Here is a 21368-nt window from a genome sequence, read left to right on the forward strand (position 1 = left end):
GAAGGCTGAGGCTTTAACCCACTGAGCCACCAAGGTGCCCCACACTTCCCTTTTTTTGTTTCTTTTTATAGATTTTATTTGTTTATTTGACAGACAGAGATTACAAGTAGACAGAGAGGCAGGCAGAGAGAGAGAGAGAGGGAAGCAGGCTCCCCGCTGAGCAGGGAGCCCGATGCGGGACTCGATCCCAGGACCCTGGGATCAAGACCTGAGCCGAAGGCAGCAGCTTAACCCACTGAGCCACCCAGGCGCCCCCACTTCCCATTTTTAATTGAATTTTTTTATTTTGTTGGTGTTCAGCTATATGAGTACTTAGATATTTTGGATATTAATTTTTATCATATGTATCATGTGCAAATATCTTCTCCTATTCAGCAGTTTGCCTTTTTGTTTTATTAATGCTGTCCTTCACATGCAAAAGATTTTTAATTTGACATAGTCCCAAGAGTTTATTTAGGTTTTTGTTTCCCTTGCTTGAAGTGGTCTAGAGAAATGTTGCTAGGTCCAATATCAAAGAGATTATTATTATATTGTCATTTAAGAGTTTTAGGGTTGAAATCTTAAATTTAGGTCTTTTATCTGTTTTCAGCTTATTTTTATGTATAGTGTAGGACAGTGCTCTAGTTTCATTCTTTTCAATGTAGTTATCCAATTTTGCAGTCATTATTTATTGAAGAGACTGTCTTTTTCACAATGTATATCCTTAACTCCTGTGTCATACATGAATTGACCATATAAGCATAAGTTTATTCCTGGTCTATGCTGTTCCATTGATCTGTTTATTTTGGTGCAAGTATACTGTTTTGATTATTATAGCTTTGGAGCATAGCTTGAAATCTGGAATTATGATGTCTCCAGCTTTGTTTTTAACATTTCTTTGGTTGGTGGCCCCTGGGTGGCTGAGTTGGTTAAGCATCTGCCTTTGGCCCAAGTCACAGTCCTTGGGTCCTGGGATCAAGCCCTGTGTTGGGCTTCCTGCTCAGCATGGAGCTTGCTTCTCCCTCTCTCTTCCTCTTCCTCCCTCTGCTCATGTTCTCTCTCTCTCTCTCTCTCTCTCTCTCAAATAAGTAAAATCTTAAAAAAGCAAAAACAAAAAACTCCTTTGCTGTTCAGGGTCATTTGTGGTTCCATACAAATTTTAGAACTATTTGTTCTAGCTCTGTGAAAAATATTGTTGATATTTTGATAGAGAATGCATTGGGTCTGTAGATTGTTTTGGGTGGTATGTACAGTTGAACAATATTAATCCAATCCATGAGCATGGTGTATCTTTCCATTGGTTTGTGTCATCTTCAATTTCTTTCAGTGTCTTAGAGTTTTCAGGTGTTTCACCTCCTTGGTTAAATTTATTCCTAGGTATTTAACTATTTTTTTAACTATTTTGATGCAATTCTAAGTGTCATTATTCTTTTATTTATTTATTTTTTTATTAACATATCATGTTTTAGCCCCAGGGGTACAGGTCTGTGAGAATCGCCAGGTTTATACACTTCACAGCACTCACTGCAATTGTTCTTCTTAACTGCTTTTTTATTTTTCTTTTAAGATTTTATTTATTTATTTGACAGAGATTACAAGTAGGAAGAGAGAGAGAAGGAAGCAGGCTCCCCACTAAGCAGAGAGCCTGATGCAGGGCTCAATCCCAGGACCCTGGGATCATGACCTGAGCTGAAGGCAGAGGCTTTAACCCACTGAGCCTCCCAGGTGCCCCTTAACTGCTCTTTCTGATAGCACATTGTTATGTACAGAATTGCAACTGACTTTTGCATATTGATCTTTTATCCTGCAACCTGGCTGAATTTGCTTATTCTAACAGTTTTTTTATGAACTCTTTTTTTTAAGTTTTAAAAAAATTTTTCATTTTTAAAAATTGTTTTCATTGTTCACAAACAATATTCATTGTTTATCAACCACACCCAGTGCTCCATGCCATACATGCCCTCCTTAATACCCACCGCCAGGCTCACCCATCTCCCCACACCTTCCCCTCTAAAACCCTCAGTTTGTTTCTCAGAGTCCACAGTCTCTCATGATTTGTCTTCCTCTCCAATTTCCCCCACTTCACTTTTCCTTTCCTTCTCCTAATGTCCTCCATGTTATTCCCTATGTTCCACAAGTGAGTGAAACCATATGATAATTGACTTTCTCTGCTTGACTTATTTCACTCATCATAATCTCCTCTAGGCCCGTCCATGTTGATACAAAAGTTGGGTATTCATCCTTTCCAATGGAGGCATAATACTCCATTGTATATATGGACCATATCTTCTTTATCCATTTGTCTGTTGAAGGGCATCTCAGCTCTTTCCACAGTTTGACAATTGTGGACACTGCTGCTACGAACATTGGAGTACATATGGCTCTTCTTTTCACTGCATGTGTATCTTTGGGGTAAATACCCAGTAGTGTAATTGCTGAATCATAGGGTAGCTCTATTTTTAATTTTTTGAGGCATCCCCACACTGTTTTCCAAAGTGGTTACCAACTTGCACTCCCACCAACAGTGTAAGAGCGTTCCCCTTTCTCCACATCCTCTCCAACACTTATTTCCTGTCCTGTTAATTTTTGCCATTCTAACTGGTGTAAGGTGGTATCTCAGTGTGGTTTTGATTTGAATTTCCCTGATGGCTAATGATAATAAACATTTTTTCATGTATCTGTTAGCCATTTGTATGTCTTCTTTGGAGAAGTGTCTGTTCATATCTTTTGCCCATTTTTTTACATGATTTCCTGGTTTTGGGGTGTTGAGTTTGAGGAGTTCCTTATAGATCTCAGATATCAGGTCTCTGTAGTGTCATTTGCAAATATCTTATCCCATTGCATGTGTTGCCTCTTAGTTTTATTGACTATTTCCTTGGCTGTGCAGAAGCTTTTGATCTTGACGAAGTCCCAAAAGTTCATTTTCGCTTTTGTTTCCTTTGTCTTTCCTTCCTTCCTTTGAAGGAAGTTGCTGTGGCCAGTGTTGAAGAGGTTATTGCCTATGTTCTTCTCCAGGATTTTTTATGCATTCCTGTCTCACGTTGAGGTCTTTCATCCATTTTGAGTTTATCTTTGTGTGTGGTGTAAGAGAATGGTCAAGTTTCATTCTTCTACACATAGTTGTCCAATTTTCCCAGCACCATTTATTGAAGAGACTGTATTTTTTCCACTGTGTATTTTCTCCTGCTTTGTCGAAGATTATTTGACTATAGATTTGAGGGTCCATGTCTGGGCTCTCCACTCTGTTCCATTGGTCTATGTGTCTGTTCCATTGGTCTATGTGTCTGCTCTATTCATTGGTCTATGTGCCAGTATCACGCTGTCTCAGTATTACATTCTTTTCTTGGATTGACCCTTTTATCATTATGTAGTCATATTTATTTCTTATTATATTCTTTATCAAAAAGTCTAATTTGTGGGATGTTAATATAGCAGCCCCAGCTTTCTTTTGGGTTCAATGTTCATGAATTATCATTTTGCATTACTACATGTCCCTACATCTAAAGTGACTCTCTTGTAGGTGGAATATAAATGATCTTGTGTTGTTTTTGTTTTTTTCCATTTAACCATGCTCTTTTGATTGGAGAATTTAGTCCATTTACATGAAAATTATTGATAGGTAATGGAATTAATGCCATTTTTTAATTGCTTTCTGGTTGTTTTGCAATTACTCTGTTTTTGGGGGGGTATTTTTGATTTTTGGTTTTTGGTTTTTTGTGTGTGTTTTGGTAGGGTGGTGGGGTTTTTTGTTTTTGTTTGTTTTTGTTTTTGTGCTCTTGCTCTCCTTATGGTTTGGTGATTTTCTGTAGTGGTATGCTTAAATTCCTTTCTTTTTCTCTTGTGTATGTATTATGGGTTTTTGGCTTATGGTTACAATGAAACTTACATGAAACAATTTATATTTATAACAGTGCATTTTAAATTGATAACTTAAGTTGGATTACATTCTAAAGTTCTACATTTTTAATTCCCCATGTTTTATGTTTTTGATAGCACATTTTATTTTTTATTGTGTATATTCCTTAATAAATTACTGCAGTTATATTTTTTTATTACTTTGTCTCTTAACCTTCCTACTAGCTTTGTAAGTGATTAATGCACCACCACTGGATTATTCAGAATTTCACTATATATTTACCTTTACCAGTAATATTTATATTCTCACTTTGTTGACCAGTCTGGTGATAAGGAACTCCTTTAGTTTAGTTTAGTTTAGTTTTTTTTAAAGATTTTATTCATTTATTTGGCAGAGACACAGTGAACGAGGGAACACAAGCAGGGGGAGTGGGAGAGGGAGAAGCAGGCTTCCTGCTCTGCAGGGAGTCCAATGAGGGGCTCAATCCCAGCATCCTGGGGTGACAACCCAAGCCAAAGATAGACACCAAATGACTGAGCCACACTGTTGCCCCAGGAACTCCTTTAATTTTTGTCAGAAAAACTCTTTCTCCTTCAAAAAAAGAACGACTTTGCTGGGTAGATTATCTTTGATTGGCATTTTTTTGTCTTTTAGTTCTTTGAATATATCCTGTCATTCTCTTCTTCCCTCCAAGTTTTTGTTGGGAAATGTGCCCTAGTTTTGTAGGTATTCCCTTATATGTAACAAGTTGTTTTTGATTCTTGCTGCTTTTAAGATTTGTGTCCTTGTCTGTAACTTTTGACAAGTTAGTTATAATGTGTCTTAATGTGAGTGTCTTGAGAACAATTTGGTATGTTTCTTCTTGGGAACTTTCTAGGCTTCCTAGATGTAGATGTCTGTTTCCTTTCCAAGTTTAGGGAGGTTTTTTATCATAATTTCTTCAACTAAGCTTTCTGCCCCTTTCTGTTTCTGGGACTCCTAAAATGTGAATATAGGTCTTTGATGTCCTCTCATAGGCCCCTTCAGCTACCTTCATTCTTTTACAGTTTTTCTTTGGCTGCTGTAATTGGAGGTTTCACTGTCCTGTCCTTGAGTTCATTTTTCCATGTGTCTGCTTCAAATATTCTGCTGTTGAAGCCATCTATTGTATTTTTCAGTTTAGTTATTGTATTCCTCAGCTCTGTTACTTCTGTTTGATACTTCCTTCTATTATCTATCCCTTAATCAAAATTATGACCTCATCCATTATTCTCATGGGCTAAAGGTGAGCATCTTTATGTCTGTTATTTTGAACTAGTATCAGATAAATCACTTCACTTTGTTTTTAGTTCTCTGGACTCTTAGTTGGTTCTTTTTAAAGACACATTCCTATTGTTTCATTTTCCTTGACTCTTTGTGTTGGTTTCCTTGCATTAGATAAAACAGCCACCACTCAGTCTTGCATCAGTGGCCTGGTATAGGAGCTGAAACTTAGATTCAACCTTGCTGTAGTTCTTGCTTGTCTCTCAAAACTTTGTGATTGTCTAAGCAGCCTACTTTACATTTAGTGGCTCCCAGTAGTTGAGGGTGAGCCTGCACCTGTCCCAAAGGCAAGGATCTCAGTCAACACCTAGATTCAGGCTATGGGAAGCCAGACCCTGAGATCAGCTTTTAAAGCATGCAAAAATAACTCTTTTAGGGGAGGACTGAGAAATGAGCATTTCTGTTTGTTCCCTCTATACTGTTCCATGGGGTGATCACCAGCATGGTTTCTTTGTTACTATTCCAATGAACTCATGAACATTAGGCCCACTGGCCAGGTGTTCAAGGGGATTTTGTGTAGTACACAAAAACCTGGGCACCATATATAAATGGGGCACCAGGTACATATACAATCTCCCTTCTGGGCATTACTGGTGTTCTGGAGCATGGCAGAGGGAGAAAACAGAGATAACACATATCTTCTGTGGTCTCTAGAGAGGATTATGGTCAGCCTTTAGGTATGTGTTAAACTAAAAGTTTCTCAGGACACAGCTATGAAGATAAGCTGAAGATAAGCTAATAAGCTAATAAGCTTTATTTTATTTATTTGACAGAGATAGAACGAGAGCACAAGTAGGCAGAGCAGTAGGGTGAGAGAGAAGCAGGCTCTCAGCTGACCAGGGAGCCTGACCTGGGGATCATGACCTGAGCCAAAGACAGATGCTTAACTGCCTGAGCCACCCAAGTGCCTCTAATAGGCCCTTTTAATAGAAGGACTGGGTACCTTGGTTTGTTGCCTCTGTGCTGCACCCTTGAGGTAGGAGCTAATAAGAACTTTATCCATTTCTTTACAGCCTTGTGGGACCTGCAAGGGTAAACCCTGCTGGCCCCCAAGCCAAGTGATCTAGAGGTGTCCCCTGGGTGAAAAGGTAAAAATTAGGGTGCCAGATGAGGATACTGTCCTTTCTAGGAAATACGGGCAACGTGGAGCAACACAGAGAGTGTGCAAAGATGGTACCTGCTGGCCTCTGTCTTTAGACGATATTTCAGTAGGTCCCTCACTGTGTGTTACATTAGATGTCTGACACCGAAGCTAATATGTTAAGAGGAGGAAATAAGCCTCTTTCACAGAAGGTCTGGATGCTATTCAGTCAGCCGCCTTTGCTCTTGTTCCTGAGGTGCGAGAGTCCACACATGCAAGTCCTTTCAGAACTATTTCTCGGGTCACTAGAGCCTTATGGGTTTCATGGACATGTTGGCTTTCAAAACTGCAGGTGGGGGGGGGGGGGTCCTGTCAGATGTAGGTTCTAAAAGTTAGCAAGCCAGATGTGTGCTTCAGAGCTTTGACATCTCAGGGAAAAGCTCAATGTCCCGTTCCCTTCTGATTTGGGGTCACAGCGTCCAGAGTGGGGGTTATGGTGAGGTTGTATTTCAGCCTTTCTTACCCACTTTGATATGGGTCTTATTTGCCCAAGGTGTAGGAGTCAATCAGCTTGTTTTTGGATTTTGTTTGCAGAGGAAATTGTTCAGTGAACACTTGTAGATTTAGTGTGTCCATCAGGATCCACCCATGTTGCCATCTTGAACCAGAATCTATATCATTTATCTATTTAGGATGGGTCATAGAGTATATTATCATGTACAACCTTGGGATGACCATGATTATAGGAAATTTTCATTGCACTGCCAAAATACACTGGTTAACAGAGAATTCTGGTTAGTAAGATGCCCTGGAATGGAAGTTTGCTATGTTCTACATGATCTGCCTCCTTGTGCCTTGCAAGTATCATTAACAAGTTTCTAGGCCAAGATGTTTCCATTAGGCCACAAGTAATTTTGCACAGTACATAAAATGCACATCTTGAGCTGATGAAAATAAGTCAGATCCGTTCCATAGTAAACATTCCTAATTGCTAAATTTTCACACATTTTTCATTACTTGCTATACTATAGATATGAGAAACATTGCCATCTCTGGGTGTATCAGGAGTGACTATAAAGTGATGACTGATGATTATATATATATTATATATATCATAAATGGAATTAAACAGCCAAAATAGTTGTCCTTCAAAGGAATATATTTTGAAACCCATGTTGATCCCAGAAATACTGAATTTATTCAGAATATCTTTGGACTTTATCTTAGGAATTCTTAAAACCCATGAGAGAAAATTACACAGATGTTTTACAAATTACATCTCATTTTTCCCAAAAACAGTGATGATATGATGGGTCACCCTCCATACTTAAAAGTTTTGCTATTGAGGACTTTTGGCTCTTTCTCAAAATTAAAGGCACTTCCAAAGCACAAAAATTTATCATGACTGAGGACTTTGAAAAGCGTTTTGAAGCAATTACAGAAGGAGAATGTTTTTAGAAGTATATATATATATATATATATATATATATATATATATATATATATTTTTTTTTTTTTTTTTTAATTTGAGAGAGAGAGAACTATTGGGGAAAGGAGCAGAGGGAGAGGAAGAAGCAGGGAGCTCAAGGGGGTGCTCGATCCCAGGACTCTGGGATCACGACCTGAGCCAAAGGCAGACACTTAACTGACTGAACACCCAGATGCCCCTGTTTTTAGAAGTTTTTTTAAACAAAGTTAGCAACATGGGCATTATGGCGAGGGCCTCCAGAGAACCATTTTGGAGCAAGAGACTCTAGTTTGGAGGGATAAATTCTGATGGGTGTCTTTTTATGAAGCTCTCATTTCTGTCATACCATCTGTTGAGACTTCCTGATTGTCTCAGGAACATTTTCCTCCATTTTTAGGGAGGATGAGAAGTGATAGAGACCAGAGTAGAATTTGGGAAAGTTACACATTGGCATCTCATGTTAAAGAAAAAAGGAAGGTAGAGAAAATAGGTGAAAACATACACTAAAAGGCCATAGAAGGAAGTAGTTACTATGTTCAGATATTTCAGAGGTATTATTTCATAGGTTCTTGTGAGTGACAGTTATTGAGCATTTACTATGAGCATATGGCCATGCTTATTCCTTGACATGCAATAACTTCTATAACTCTTCTAATAACTACATCTAAAGAAGATGTCCTTACTACTTCTTCATGCATGAAGAGGCAGAGGAATTTTTTTTCTTGGAAGCAAATGGCCTAGACCAGATTAAAACTTATATTTCTGATTCCAAAGTCAGTGATTTCTGCAATTGTACCAAGAATCTAATGGAAACCAGCATCTCACTAATGATTTTTAGGAAGATGGCAAGTTTGGACAGAGCTAAGATGCTCTCTTGGGAGATCAGAACAAACTGTTTGTCACACTGAGCTTATCTCATGTGATTTCAATTGATTCTACCAGGTGCTTGTATTTGGGACTTGGCCCATCTTGTGAGATTTCAAAGCAGATGCTAGAGATCAAGGGAATCACAATCAGGTGTAAACCAGCTCACCATTGTGGTGCTACATGGTAATGTTTTGTTTGATAAACTTTTTTTTTTTTTAAAGATTTATTTATTTGACAGAGAGTGTAAACACAAGCAGGGGGAGTGGCAGGCAGAGGGAGAAGGAGAAGCAGGCTCCCCACTAAGCAAAGAGCCGGATGCAGGGCCAATCCCAGGACCTTGGGATCATGACATGAGCCAAAGGCAGAGACTTAGTGCCCCTGGAACTTTGCTTTTAAAACCGCATAAACTTTTTCTACATAGGTTGTTAGTCCATGTCTGTTACTCCCATGACCTTAATACGTCTATGCCATGATAGGCTACCATTAGGAATTACCTAAATTAAATGCCTGTCAACTAGAAATAATTAATTAACATAGACTAGCACTAATACTAGGGATTTTAGTGATCATTATTGCCTTGAGTTTTCCATTCTCCTCCCCCACCACCCCATCCCACACCTCCCTCTCCACTCTTCCTTTGAAAACAGATGAACAGAACAAGAAAGCAGGAAATCTTCCTTCTGCTAGACTTAGGACCACAAATAACCACACAAAGAGCTTGTTTTAATTGTCCAGTTTCCTTGAGGCTCTGTAATGGATGCTATTTCTGTGGATTTAGACATCAGGTCCTTGATGGTAGAACTCATGTCCAACTAAGCATTACACATAGCTCTTGACACAATGCAGTGATCTCCAACTGACCAATTGTAACCATGCTACACCTAGCAGAAGCAAAAGCTTGGCCCCAGTTTCTGCTCTTTGTCTTAACATTGTGATGATTTCTTTGGTCCTATCAGCAATTACTGGACAAGGTGGACAAGTATATTGTTGAGGCTCCTGGTCTGTTAGAATCAGATACATTGTAATTAGAATGTACCTACCTAGATCTCAGCTGTTGCTTGCAATTAACCTTTTTGTGTTGTCTGATCAAAAATAGAAGACTGTTAATTTTTCCCTGAGTGACTTGAGTTTTTGCTCTTAGTAAGGTAGCATGGGGAGGGATTTCCTTCGAAAGCTACTTCTTAGTCTCTTTTCTATTAGGATTTCTTTTCTTTTCTCTCTTCTGCTTATTTCCTTTTAAGCCCTTCCTCCTCTAGCTCTGTTCCAGATCCCCTGGGGAGGCGATACAGGGTCTGTCTACGCTGTGGGGATCCAATTTCCAATGATTCTTTTTGCTCTATGAAACACCTATCATCAGTTCCTCAGTTTTTAATATCTAGACAGATGTATGTACTCTATTAAGGGAGAAGTGCTGTGGAATGTGATGTGTGCCAAGACTAATCTTCTATTCCGTAGATGTTGGTACTCAGTTAGTCTTGGTTGACTGGGCAATTCCCATGTAGCTTTTGCTTAATGTCTGAGTAATTGGAGGGAGAAGGACTTCGGTCCATCTTTGTCCTTTTGTGACTTCCTCTTTTTGCACTTTGTTTGAGATTACGAGTGAGTGTGATTTTAGATGAGAAACACTTAACAGTGAGTCAGAGAGATGAAATTTCACTGAGATGCAGAACACAGGAAGAGAAAATGTGTGAAAAATCACGTTGATGGGGTTGTCTTGGTAGCTAGTAAAGCAGAGAAAGGAAATTCCCGCACAGCAGGCTTTAATAAAATTGGCAGGCAGGGATGTTGGACTGTGTGAGAAGACTGGTGAGGAATATAGAGATGGAGAGCAAGTAAAGCAATCATGGGGGCCTATCGGACGTTCTTTCTCTGCACCTAATTTACTCTTTAAATGAGTCTCCAGATAAGAATTGTTTCCCCATAAATTTGCATCAGTAGATTTAAAAGCAGGGCTGTGTACTTCCCAATACAGGGGTAAACCAAATATCAAAGAGTATTATGGTTTGGTATTAAAGATTTCCAATCCCAGGGATAGTTTATGAGAAATCGACATTTAGTGTGTAGAAATTCAGATTCCCAAAGGAGCTAAAGAAGGTCATGGTCATCACTTAAGGAAGGGATTCATCATACAATTGTTTCAAAGATGCACACTCATATAAACACTGCCGAAGTGCTTTAAAAAGCATTTGATTTCATGTAACTTTTCTGGAATGTTTATGACATCAAGTAAACCTACTAGCAAGGTAAGCGTAGGGGTGCGAAGGGGGCTCGGCCAGTTAGTTTCAGGCTCGGGTCATGATCTCAGGGTTGTGAGATGGAGCCCCACTTCGGACTCTGTGCTCAGAGGGGAGTTTGCTTGTCCCTCTCCCTCTGCCCCTCCCCAAACTCATGCACGTGCAGGCACTTGCTCTCTGTCTCTCTTTGTCTCAAATAAAATCTTTAAAAAATAAAGTATGGAGGTACTATTTCCTTGTTGCCTGGGTCACGTTAAGGATTCACCATTTATGTATTTGTTTGGCTTATTTTGAATGTTGTCTTTCCCCCTACAAGTGTGTCAAATTCTTGTGAATGGGCCATTGTTTTGTTTTGTTTTTTCTTCCTTCAGAGAAACGCCATACATGCTTAGAACATTTTGTAGCCTATAATAGGTGCTCAGTAAATATTTACTGACTGAGTGAATGATCTTGGGAGATCAGGGAAAGTTTGCCTCACATGAGTACATCACCTAAGCCAAAGGTGGCAGCTAGCCCAGAACTCCTTGATCGAACCCCCCATTATGTCAGTGCTGTCCTTTGAGGCCCTGCCAGGGTTTTCACGGGGAAGGGTGATTTGCTCGCTGGGCAAGCCACAGGGAGACGAGCTGCTGAGACATAGAGCGTCCCTACATGCCCGAGCCTGGCCGGCTCACATAGGGTTTTCTTGGCCTTCAACACACGAAATATTGGTGGGGATAACAACTTTAATGTTTACCATTTAGAAACCTCTGCTGAAGGCCCTCCTCAAACTGAGGTTGATAGCTGGTGAGATAGTCTGCAGCCTTCAGAGCCCGCCAGGCAACTTGAGCCTCCACCAACTGCTTTTTAACAAGTAACTGCAAATTCTGGAAAATGCAAAGCGGCAAATTCTGCTTGTGACACAAGGCTGAAATCAATGCCGCCATTAGAAGGGGAAGGTCTGCACCCCCTTTGCCTCCGGGGGAGCCCATGAGCTTAGGCACAAAGTAGGGATAAAATGCCTATTTTAACTGATGCTATCTGTTAAAAGAAGGGAGGAAAACAAGCTAACCCTCACGCCCCTGCTTTGCTCTTGGTTCTGGTAGAGGGGGAGGAGAGGCCCTTTGGCTCCTGCTGTTCTCAGTGGGGTCCCTCCAAGAGCCGTTCTTGTATTAACCACTTCACTGTTTTGTCCCCATCTCGTTATCTGTTCTTGTTAGAATCTTTATTATTCATGGATGCAAGAAAAAAAAAATCCCATCATTAAACCATCATAAATATTCATAACACTTTGCAATTGTGTGCATTTCATTTAGCCACTTGGCAAAACTTCTCTGAAGTACCAGAGTTTTAAGAAAATCTGGCTAATGAGTCCAGAGCCCAGGAAATGCAGGGTGGCTTTTCTACTTTATGTTGTTTGATTTTAACCTGAAAACAAACGTAAAGTATAAATAATAATTAAAAGAGATAAGCGGGGCAGGCGTTGCCTTGCCGTGAAGAGCCACACATTCCTGGGCTTTGTCTTGATTGTGCTTTTGTGTCAAGCGAAAGATAAGGGTAAACACTGTATTACAAGAGAGGGAATCATGAGGCTGCAATGCTAATGGTTTTATACAGGAGCCTACAAAGGCCAGATAAAGCCCCTGCTTTGGTTAACAGGGACCTCTCTTCTCCTGTTCTGTATAATTACTGACGTCAGGTTGGAGTTGCGATAAGCACGGCCCTTTTCTTGGACTTAGGATGGCAGGCGGCCGTCCCATTTTTAGTGTCTAAGGAAGAATTACAGACATCGCGCTCTCTCTCTCTCTCTCTCTCTTCTTCTAATCCAGTTTATCTAAACTGTGCACTCTCCACCAGTACGGAGAGCTTTTCACAGGAGTGAAAGAGAACCTAGCAAACTTGGGCCGCCGCGGCCAAGCGGAATTGGAATAATGTGCCTCCCTGCGGCCTCCGCTCCCATTCAGAGCGCACAGCGTTAAACCAGTGGGGGCATTTTTTTGTTTTGTTTTGTTTTGGACCACAGATTCATGCCTTGAAACGTTGCTTGCCTGTCTTTTCAGCTTGAGGAGTGTCACCACTAAAAAAGGAATTTTTAAATGGTATGAGCTGGTAGAGAGAAAATACTTAGACCGATGCGTTCTGCGGCCCTGGCCGCCGCTTGCTTAGGATCCGTCCGTGCCTCTACTGCCGGGACTGGTGTTTGATAATGAGACGGCTTCCCTGCGCAAGGACTAACAGGTGCTGGAAAATACTGGTAACGTTCGAGACGGCTCAGCAAGTCCTCCTTTCCCCAAGGAGCTTATGCCAAGTAGAAACAAGTTACTGCGGATCCAACCATTAGACTAGCTGCTCCCCTACCTCACTTTGTTAGGAAATGTCACATGCTAATGGGGGAGCACTCCAGGTTCCCAAGCAGAGGGCCAATTAAAGAAAGTTTGCCTTGGTCCCTACTCCTGTGGAATTAGACTGAGTCCCGTTTTTCCTCTCTTGATCCTTGAGCTCATTTGTGGTGTGTGGCCTTCATCTCATTGTTGGTCGGCCCATCTCGAATACTCTCTAATTAGAGTCTTATTCTTGTAACTACTCCCTGGGCCCACTGATAGGGGATATCAGCAGGGAGAAGGGGTTCTACTCACCATTTATTTTATATTTGACGCTGTCAAGGAAAAAAAAAGTCTGCGTCTTCGAGAAAATCAAGTGTGTCATTTTATATAATTCATGGTGTCAATTTAGATGTAGTGACCTTTGAAATATGGCAAATTTCTTCAGTAGTATAACATATTGATATTCAAAATCGGGTTTTTAAATTCTAGCAGTGTTAATTACTCCCTCTGTGCTTCCACTGCACTCTCTTCATAGCCCTCTTATCCCATCATATTTGTTTAATAGACCATTTTGCTTGCAAGGAACTTTGATTCACTCAGGCTAACTCAAATAATGAAGGCTTATTTTCAGGATGCCTATTCCAATAAAGGAGTCAGAATCTCATGAAAACCTTAAAACAGAAGCCGGTTAATGACCAGGCATTATAGTGACTGGAACCGGAAAGTGGTTCTGGGTTCCAGCAAACAGCTCTGTGGAACTGAGCAGGTACAAGTTAGGGCTTTGCTAGGAGAAATAGAACAAGAAGTTTTCTGTGTATCTGTTCCTCTTTTTGTTTATTCCCCCATCTCTTCTGACTCATTCTATTTATATTACCTCTCAAGAGAGACATGCTAATGTCCTGGGTAATTAGGAAACAGCAAGAGCAAAGATACTTCTTCCTGGCCACCACACCTGCAGGACACTGACGAGGCTGTGGATTGGCTGCCTTGAGTCAGGTGCCCAATCCCTGTCCAGTCAACTGGGATCATGGATGTGATGGCGTGCTGTATTACGGGGCGACCAGGACTGCCTCTCTTCTTTCCCTTAAAAGGGACTGTATATGTGACAAGCTCCTGAACTACAACCCCATAATGACTGGGAGCTTTAACTGGGTGAAACCCGTCTCCTATTAAAAATGCCTATATTATTTAGCACAGGTTCTGACTTATGGTGGATGCTCCGTAAATTATAGCTAAAAGGATAGATGAATCTTGGGATGCCCGGGTGGTTCAGCTGGTTGAGTATCTGCCTTCAGCTCGGGTCATGATTCTGGGGTCCTAGGATCAAGTCCTGCATTGGGCTCCTTGCTGGCGGGGTGGGGAGCTACTTCTCCCCCTCTCTCTGCCCCTCCCTGCCACTTGTGCTCATTCTCTTTTTCTGATAAATGAATTTTGAGATTTTATTTATTTATCTATCTTTCTTTCTTTTAAAATCTTCTTTCCTCGGGCTGTGGGTGAAGTGAAGTAGCTTGGAATCTGCATGTGATTTGATATCATTTACTTGCCAACAGCAGGGAATTAGAAGGTTATATATTTGTTTGAAGGCATGGTATATCTTACTTTCCTTCTGTTGTTGGTAGATGTTCCCCCCCTTGATCTCTAAGAATCAAGCCATTGTGGTAGAGTCAGCAAGTCAGTGTTCTATGAGTCTGTCTTAGCTAGAGCTGCTATAACAAATACCATGGACTAGGTGGCTTATACAATAGAAATTTCTTTCTCACAGGTCTAAATCCCAGACTTCCTAGGCTCCAGGTTTCAGAATGGCCAGGTTCTGGTGAGATTTTTCTTCCTGGTTTACAGGTGGCCATCTTCTTGGTGTGTCCTCACACGGCAGAGAGTAGAGGTGTCTATGTCTCTTCTTGCCTCCCATCACAAAGACTCCATCCTTAGGACCGAATTACATCTCAGAGACCCTAACTCTAAATATCATCACTCTAGGGATTAGGGTTTCAACATAGGAATTTTGAAAGGCACCAACATGCAGTCCCTAATAAGGCTCTTGTCTTTTAAGATGAGAAACTAGCTGTGCCTCCAGGGCTAGTCTCTCTAGTCCTCCAGAATCACCTTTTGTAGGGCATTGTAGAATAAAACCACTAGTTTCCATGGAGAAAAGCTGTTTTTAAGAATATAGCTTAGTATTCTGGTTTCAGGTAGGTCTGGGACAATTTCTTGAGAGGGAATCCTGGCGATCTGTCCTCAGAATATGAACTCTTGGGGCACCTGGCTGGCTTAGTGGATTAAAGCCTCTGCCTTCGGCTCAGGTCATGGTCTCGGGGTCCTAGGATAGAGCCCCGCATTGAGCTTTCTGCTCAGCAGGGAGCCTGCTTCCTCCCCCCATCTCTCTGCCTGCCTCTCTGCCTACTTGTGATCTCTGTCTGTCAAATAAATAAAATCTTTAAAATATATATATAAACTCTTTTCACTAAACTGTGAGTTCCTCAAGGTCATGGACAGACATCACAGATGTTGAGCATCTAGGGTAGGGAAGGAGAAATCTGTCCGGTCCCTCTCCTAGGGATTGCAGGCATAGTGCATGAGTGTTTCAGTCCCTCTGTAGATTTCCCAGTAGGATTGTTTCCGCATGACAATAGCACCAAGATTCTGTAGCACCAGTAGGAAAGTGCAGACATGCAGCACCAAGTACGGGATGATGGTGAACAAGAGCCTCTTCCTGCCTGGGCGTTTCTCTGATCACATAGTCATCATTCAGTTGTTCCTGCCTGTGTATCCATAAACCTGATCAGGGCAGAGAATAGACTTAGAAGCGGAGGAAATATTGTAGTGATTGGAAAACCAGTTGTCCCTTTTACACATCTCCCACCAAAAAAGCAAATGTCAGTTCTTCGGACGTAGGTTCTTGGTTCTTTACACATTGCTCGAGAGGAGAACTCTTTAGTACTTGGAGGGGCTTCTGAAGGACAGTACATACCTGTTGCATGTTGTAACTGGGTAGCCTGATAACAATTCCTTTTGCTTCTTTATCCACTGCCCTGTTAGCTTCCTTCCAGGGTTTGGGACAGTTGTGGTCAGTTTCTCTGGAGATACAGCGCTCACCCATGTTTCCTCCTCTTTGTGGAGCTGTCGGAGTTTAGACCAGAGCAGTGTGCTGTGTGAGCCTGCTGTGAACACCTTAGCAAAGGAGGTTGGTGTCCTCCCTAGACAGAGTAGATAATAAGTCTTGTGGGCAGGATCCATGATAAGAGGAGGAGAAAAAAAGCAGAACTAAGAGATGAGGACAGCCAAACGGATTCCAGCTGAAACTGATTCAGCTTGCTAATGAATCCACTAGCTAGTACTGAATTCCTGATACTCTCCTCATTTCTCAAATCAAGTTAAAAAATTGATTCCATGCCAGTTACAAGGGGCAGCGCTGTCACTTACCAGGGAGATTAACTTGCTTTGTTGAATACTGACAGGGACTAGAGAAGGGCAGGACCCACAGAGAATGCGGGGCACTCTGATTTGTGGTAACCTCAAAATCTGAAGTAGAAGTAAATGGAGGGGTTGTAATCTGCACCAGGGGCCAGCCTAAGGTAAACCTTCAGGCGGGATTTAAGGAAGTTCCAAACTAACATGAATTTTTGTCATCTCTGTGGTTCCTTGTACCCAGGCTGGCCAGCCCTTGGAAGGTACAGATCCGTGTGCTCTAGGGCTCAGAGACTGCACACTCCCACTTAGCCATCTGTATTGATCAGGAAAGGTTGGGACCCAAACACTAGTGTAACCGGGCTCTTCCCGGTTCTCAAATATTGGGGAACTCTGTGGGAGGGAAAGTCAACTGAGTCGAGGAAGAGACACCAAAGATTCAGAATGCCAAGTGTTGCTGTCCACCAGTGTAGACAGTTTTTTGTTGACAGATGGGGCTCTAGGAAATTGTCAACACTGTAGTCACATCTGCGAACACCACAGGGCCTGGCTGGCTGTCCCTTAGCTGGATTTCTATTCACTACCGCATTTCTGCCCTATGGCTTTAGAAATTAATCAGACTGATGTTTAAATGTATCTGAAGTGACCTTCAGTGTCCTTTCAAGTATCACACTGCTGAGCATAGACAATGCCAAGAAAAAAAGTGCTGTGAATACATCATGTTACAAAGCGTGTTTAAGAGTGTGAGTGTGGGGGGGGGCAGGGAAAACGGAGAGAACTGGTAATACAAAGTGTTCTTCTCTTAAATTCTGCCTGAGTTTTTAGGTGTGTTTGTGTATGCACAGAAACTGGGGCACCCTGAGAAACTACAGAATTAAAGTTACATTTTATAATAAAAACAATGACACACAGACAAAAATTGGGGAAGTTGCCCAGTGCCCCTCTCCCAGCTGGTGTTGCATTTGAAACTTAAGAAGGGGATAAATTCATCATTTGTTTTCCTGCAGCTGGAGCTCTTAATCACGTTCTTAGGAATGGAGAGGAACAGACTGGAGGCCTCTGTCCAAATCTGGGATCAACTTGACTACAGTTCTTTCCCTGGGCTACCTGCCTTGAGTTGCTTTCTTCTCTGTTTCTCTGGGGAAGAATGGTGACAATCCTCCTTTCCATTTAATTCTTCCCAAGCTTGTTGGAAAGAGCCATTAGTTTATGTTTTATTCTTTAGGCCTGTGAGGTCTTGGGATGAAATACTCTCAATAAACCACAAAGCCTATTACTATTTTAAGTACCTGCATCTTCCAGGAGAAGGAACACACTGGCTCCCTGCAGGAGAAATAAATGGAGTTAGCTTTCTGGCCGGCACACTGTCTTTAGGAAAAAATAAAAAAAGACACAGATCTTCTTGTTCTGTCTACTGCAGAAAACGTGTCCAGATCTGGTAAAGCAAAGCACGCTTTTCAGAGGAGTTACAAGTTCCACATTCTGTGCTACACAAATCGGTTTTTTCTTTGTTTATTTCTTGGTCCAAAAGAACAAGCTTTGAACACGAAAAGGAAAGGGGACTAGGGTGTTGATGAAATGCATTTTCTAGGATGGCTGTAGGAAGAGACATGTTCTTTCTCATTTTAGCGTCTTGTTTGATGGCTATGAAGGAAAGAAAGTGATGTTGGCTATCTCCATCTCAAATGTTCTGTGCCGTTTATAGGAACACCTGGTACTTCTGAACCAAACAGCAGGCAGAAATATTTTGTTCTATTTTCCCATTGTAATAACTCTAAGAGATTTTGTTTTGTTTTGGTCCTTCTCTTTGTGTCTTGTCAAGATTGACAAGCATCCATGTGTTACCAAGTGACATGAAGTTCTTGCTTGAATAATCATGTCTAAAATCCAGGATATTTCAGGGCACCTGGGTGACTCAGTGGGTTAAGCCTCTGCCTTCGGCTCAGGTCATGATCTCAGGGTCCTGGGATCGAGTCCCGCATCGGGCTCTCTGCTCTGCAGGGAGCCTCCTTCCCCCCCACCCCTCTGCCTGCCCTCTGCCTACTTGTGATCTCTGTCTGTCAAATAAATAAATAAAATCTTAAAAAAAAAATCCAGCATATTTCAAAACATGTCATTGACTCAGAGAGACCCCTGCTAGATTGGAGTCTTGTGGATTAACTCTGATTGAGAGCATCAGTGGGATAGTACTTGGACCCCAAACTCTCAAGTCATCCCATGTCCCTACTCCAGCTCTGGTGCTGGCATTCTCATCCCCAGGGTGTTATGATATAGGTTGTGTTGCTTGAAAGGTTTCTTTAATGTTGCAGAAAACCCCACTGTTAGGAATTAAACTGAGCCGAAAAGCAGACCACCAGAAGAGGAACTGAAAGGAGGTGGGTGCACGGTCCTGTTGACTTTGCCTCGAGATGGGCTCTCACTAATACCATTGCTGGGCGGAAGATGGCAGAACTCACGGGACACTTGGAATGGAGCTGGGGATGGGTTTTAATAAAAAGTAGTGAAATTGTGTTTTATTCTCAGCATGTACGGAGGTCCTAGGGAGGAGAGTGTGATAGTCTTTGATGGCAATTGTCAAAAGAGTTGTTGCCCCCGGATGTACTGAACGGGAGGCCTTTAGGCCCTTCTCCTCTTCCGCTTACTTCTAAGAGGTGGTTCCAGAAATTATATGTGAGAAAGGCTTAGAAGCTATGTTCTTTTTGGGAAGGAGAGGAAGGAAGAGAACTTGCTTAGAAGTAGAATTTGCAGGCCCCCTTTGTTTGCTCAGATGCTATTTTCCACCCCCTTTTTAAAAGAGTAGTTTAGTTAACCACCCTTCCCTCAAAGCAAAGGAACCCTGGGTGATGCCTTTCACCAATTCCGCGGTCAATGTGATTCTCTGCCTTTTTCTTCCTTCCTCCCTGCCTTCCTTCCTTCTCTTTCTTCCTTCCCTGCCCTTTTCCCCTTCCCTGCCTTCCTTCTCTCCCCTTCCTACTTTCTCTCCCTGTATCTCTTTCTTTTTTTACGCTTGCGTATTCATTTATCATCTGAATAAAAAAAGAAACAGTTTTTGCAAATTTCCTGCCCACAGAGTCTATCTGCAGTCACAACTCCATTTTAGTAGTCACACAGAGGGGCGCCTGGGTGGCCTCATTTGGTAGAACATAGGATTCTTGATCTTAGGATTGTGAGTTCGAGACCTACATTGGGTGTGGAGCTTACTTAAAAAAAAAAATATTAAAAGAATAAAAAAGGCACACGTATGTATTTAACCAATGAATGATTGGACATAACATAGCAGAATGTGTCAAACTAAAAACTGATGGAGGATATTGGCCTGATTAATTATTTATAATCATTTTCTAAAGCACTTGTTTTCCAGAAGGACTGTGTAAAAATCATAATGTTTCACAACATTTTTGCCAATGCTTTCTTTTTTCTTGTTTTTCTTTCTTTTTTTTTTTTTTAAGATTTTATTTATTTCTTTGGCAGAGAGAGAGAGACAGAGTAGGAACACAAGCAGGGGGAGTTGGAGAGGGAGAAGCAGGCTTCCCGCTGAGGAGGGAGCCTGAGACAAGAGGCAGGGCTCATCCCAGGACACTTTTTAAGGACTGAGCCACCCAGGTGCCCCCTGAAGAATGCTTCTGTTATCAGAATATGGAAGTAGGTTTTGCAAACAATCGCTAAGAAAATGTTTTGCCAACAATTCCTAAGAAAGTAGAACAATCAGTGAACAATCCGTCAGAATCACCTTGAAAATTTTTATGACACCTAGATTTTATACATTCCCACAGTAAGAGAGGTGATTCTAATCATTATCACTGAGATAAGAGATTTAAATACAAATAGGTTTCATTCACTCAAATTCACCCTATAATTTTTTTTTTTTTAATATAGCACCTCTAATGACTTAAGTATTCTAAATACTTTGTTGCCAAACAAGGTGTGGTTCCTGCAACACTGCTCATAGTCCCATCTCTGGTCCAGCCTGCTTTCCTGTTGGAATGCGCAGCACTGTCTGTTGGGAAGTGGCCTCTAATTCAGGGATTCAGTGTCACTTTGAAGTTGTATTAGTCCCCAATGTTGCATATTCTATACTTTCTCTCTTTCCTCTAATTGGAGTATTCTGTAGCCTACCCTTTCGCCGAGGTCCTAGACATCTCAGTCTGGTGTAGATACAGTCTCGAGTTCAGGAGAGCAGCTTGAGTGTTAAGGCAGAATCCGAAATTGTCATCTTTTCATCACTTCCCCTTCTCCTTTAGGGCACTAGGGTGATTTCCCTGTGCTAGTATCTTCATAATTTGCTTCAGTGACACTTGTTGTCTTGTGTTTTCTCATTTCCACAGTTACCTGTTAGCTACCATGAAACCTTACTGTGTTCTTCACCACAGTAGTTTTTAACTCACCAAGTTTCCTGTTCCGTAAGAAGCTCCTAACCCCATTTTGACTATTTGTAAAGATGATTTGCTTTCACTCTAAGCTGCTTAATCTTAAAATCCCAATCCCCTCTTACTTATGCATAATATAAATGTTTGAATTTTAGATTTCCTCTATAAATAGCACTATGTTATGCTTACACATAATGTCTGCTTTTTATAAACTTTGAAAGTACGAATTGTAAACATTAACTTCATTCTGCACAGCACTGAGCACAATGTTGTGATCACTTAAATGCTTTTGATGATGAAGGTGAAGATGGTAATGACACGTAATGCTGTTCTGGTTTGAAAATAGCACAAAGGTAGTCCAGCACACCCCTTTTTTTTTCTTTCTTTCTTTCTCTTTTTTTTTTGGAATATGAGTTGTTCCTCATTCGGTAAAGCTGTCACTCTTCATTAGCAAAAAAGGGTTACAGTAAGTTATAATTAGTGTTTAGTGCCCTGTCAAATAATTA

The sequence above is a fragment of the Mustela lutreola genome, chromosome 5, assembly GCF_030435805.1.
Source record: "Mustela lutreola isolate mMusLut2 chromosome 5, mMusLut2.pri, whole genome shotgun sequence".
In the NCBI taxonomy this organism is placed as follows: Eukaryota; Metazoa; Chordata; class Mammalia; order Carnivora; family Mustelidae; genus Mustela; species Mustela lutreola.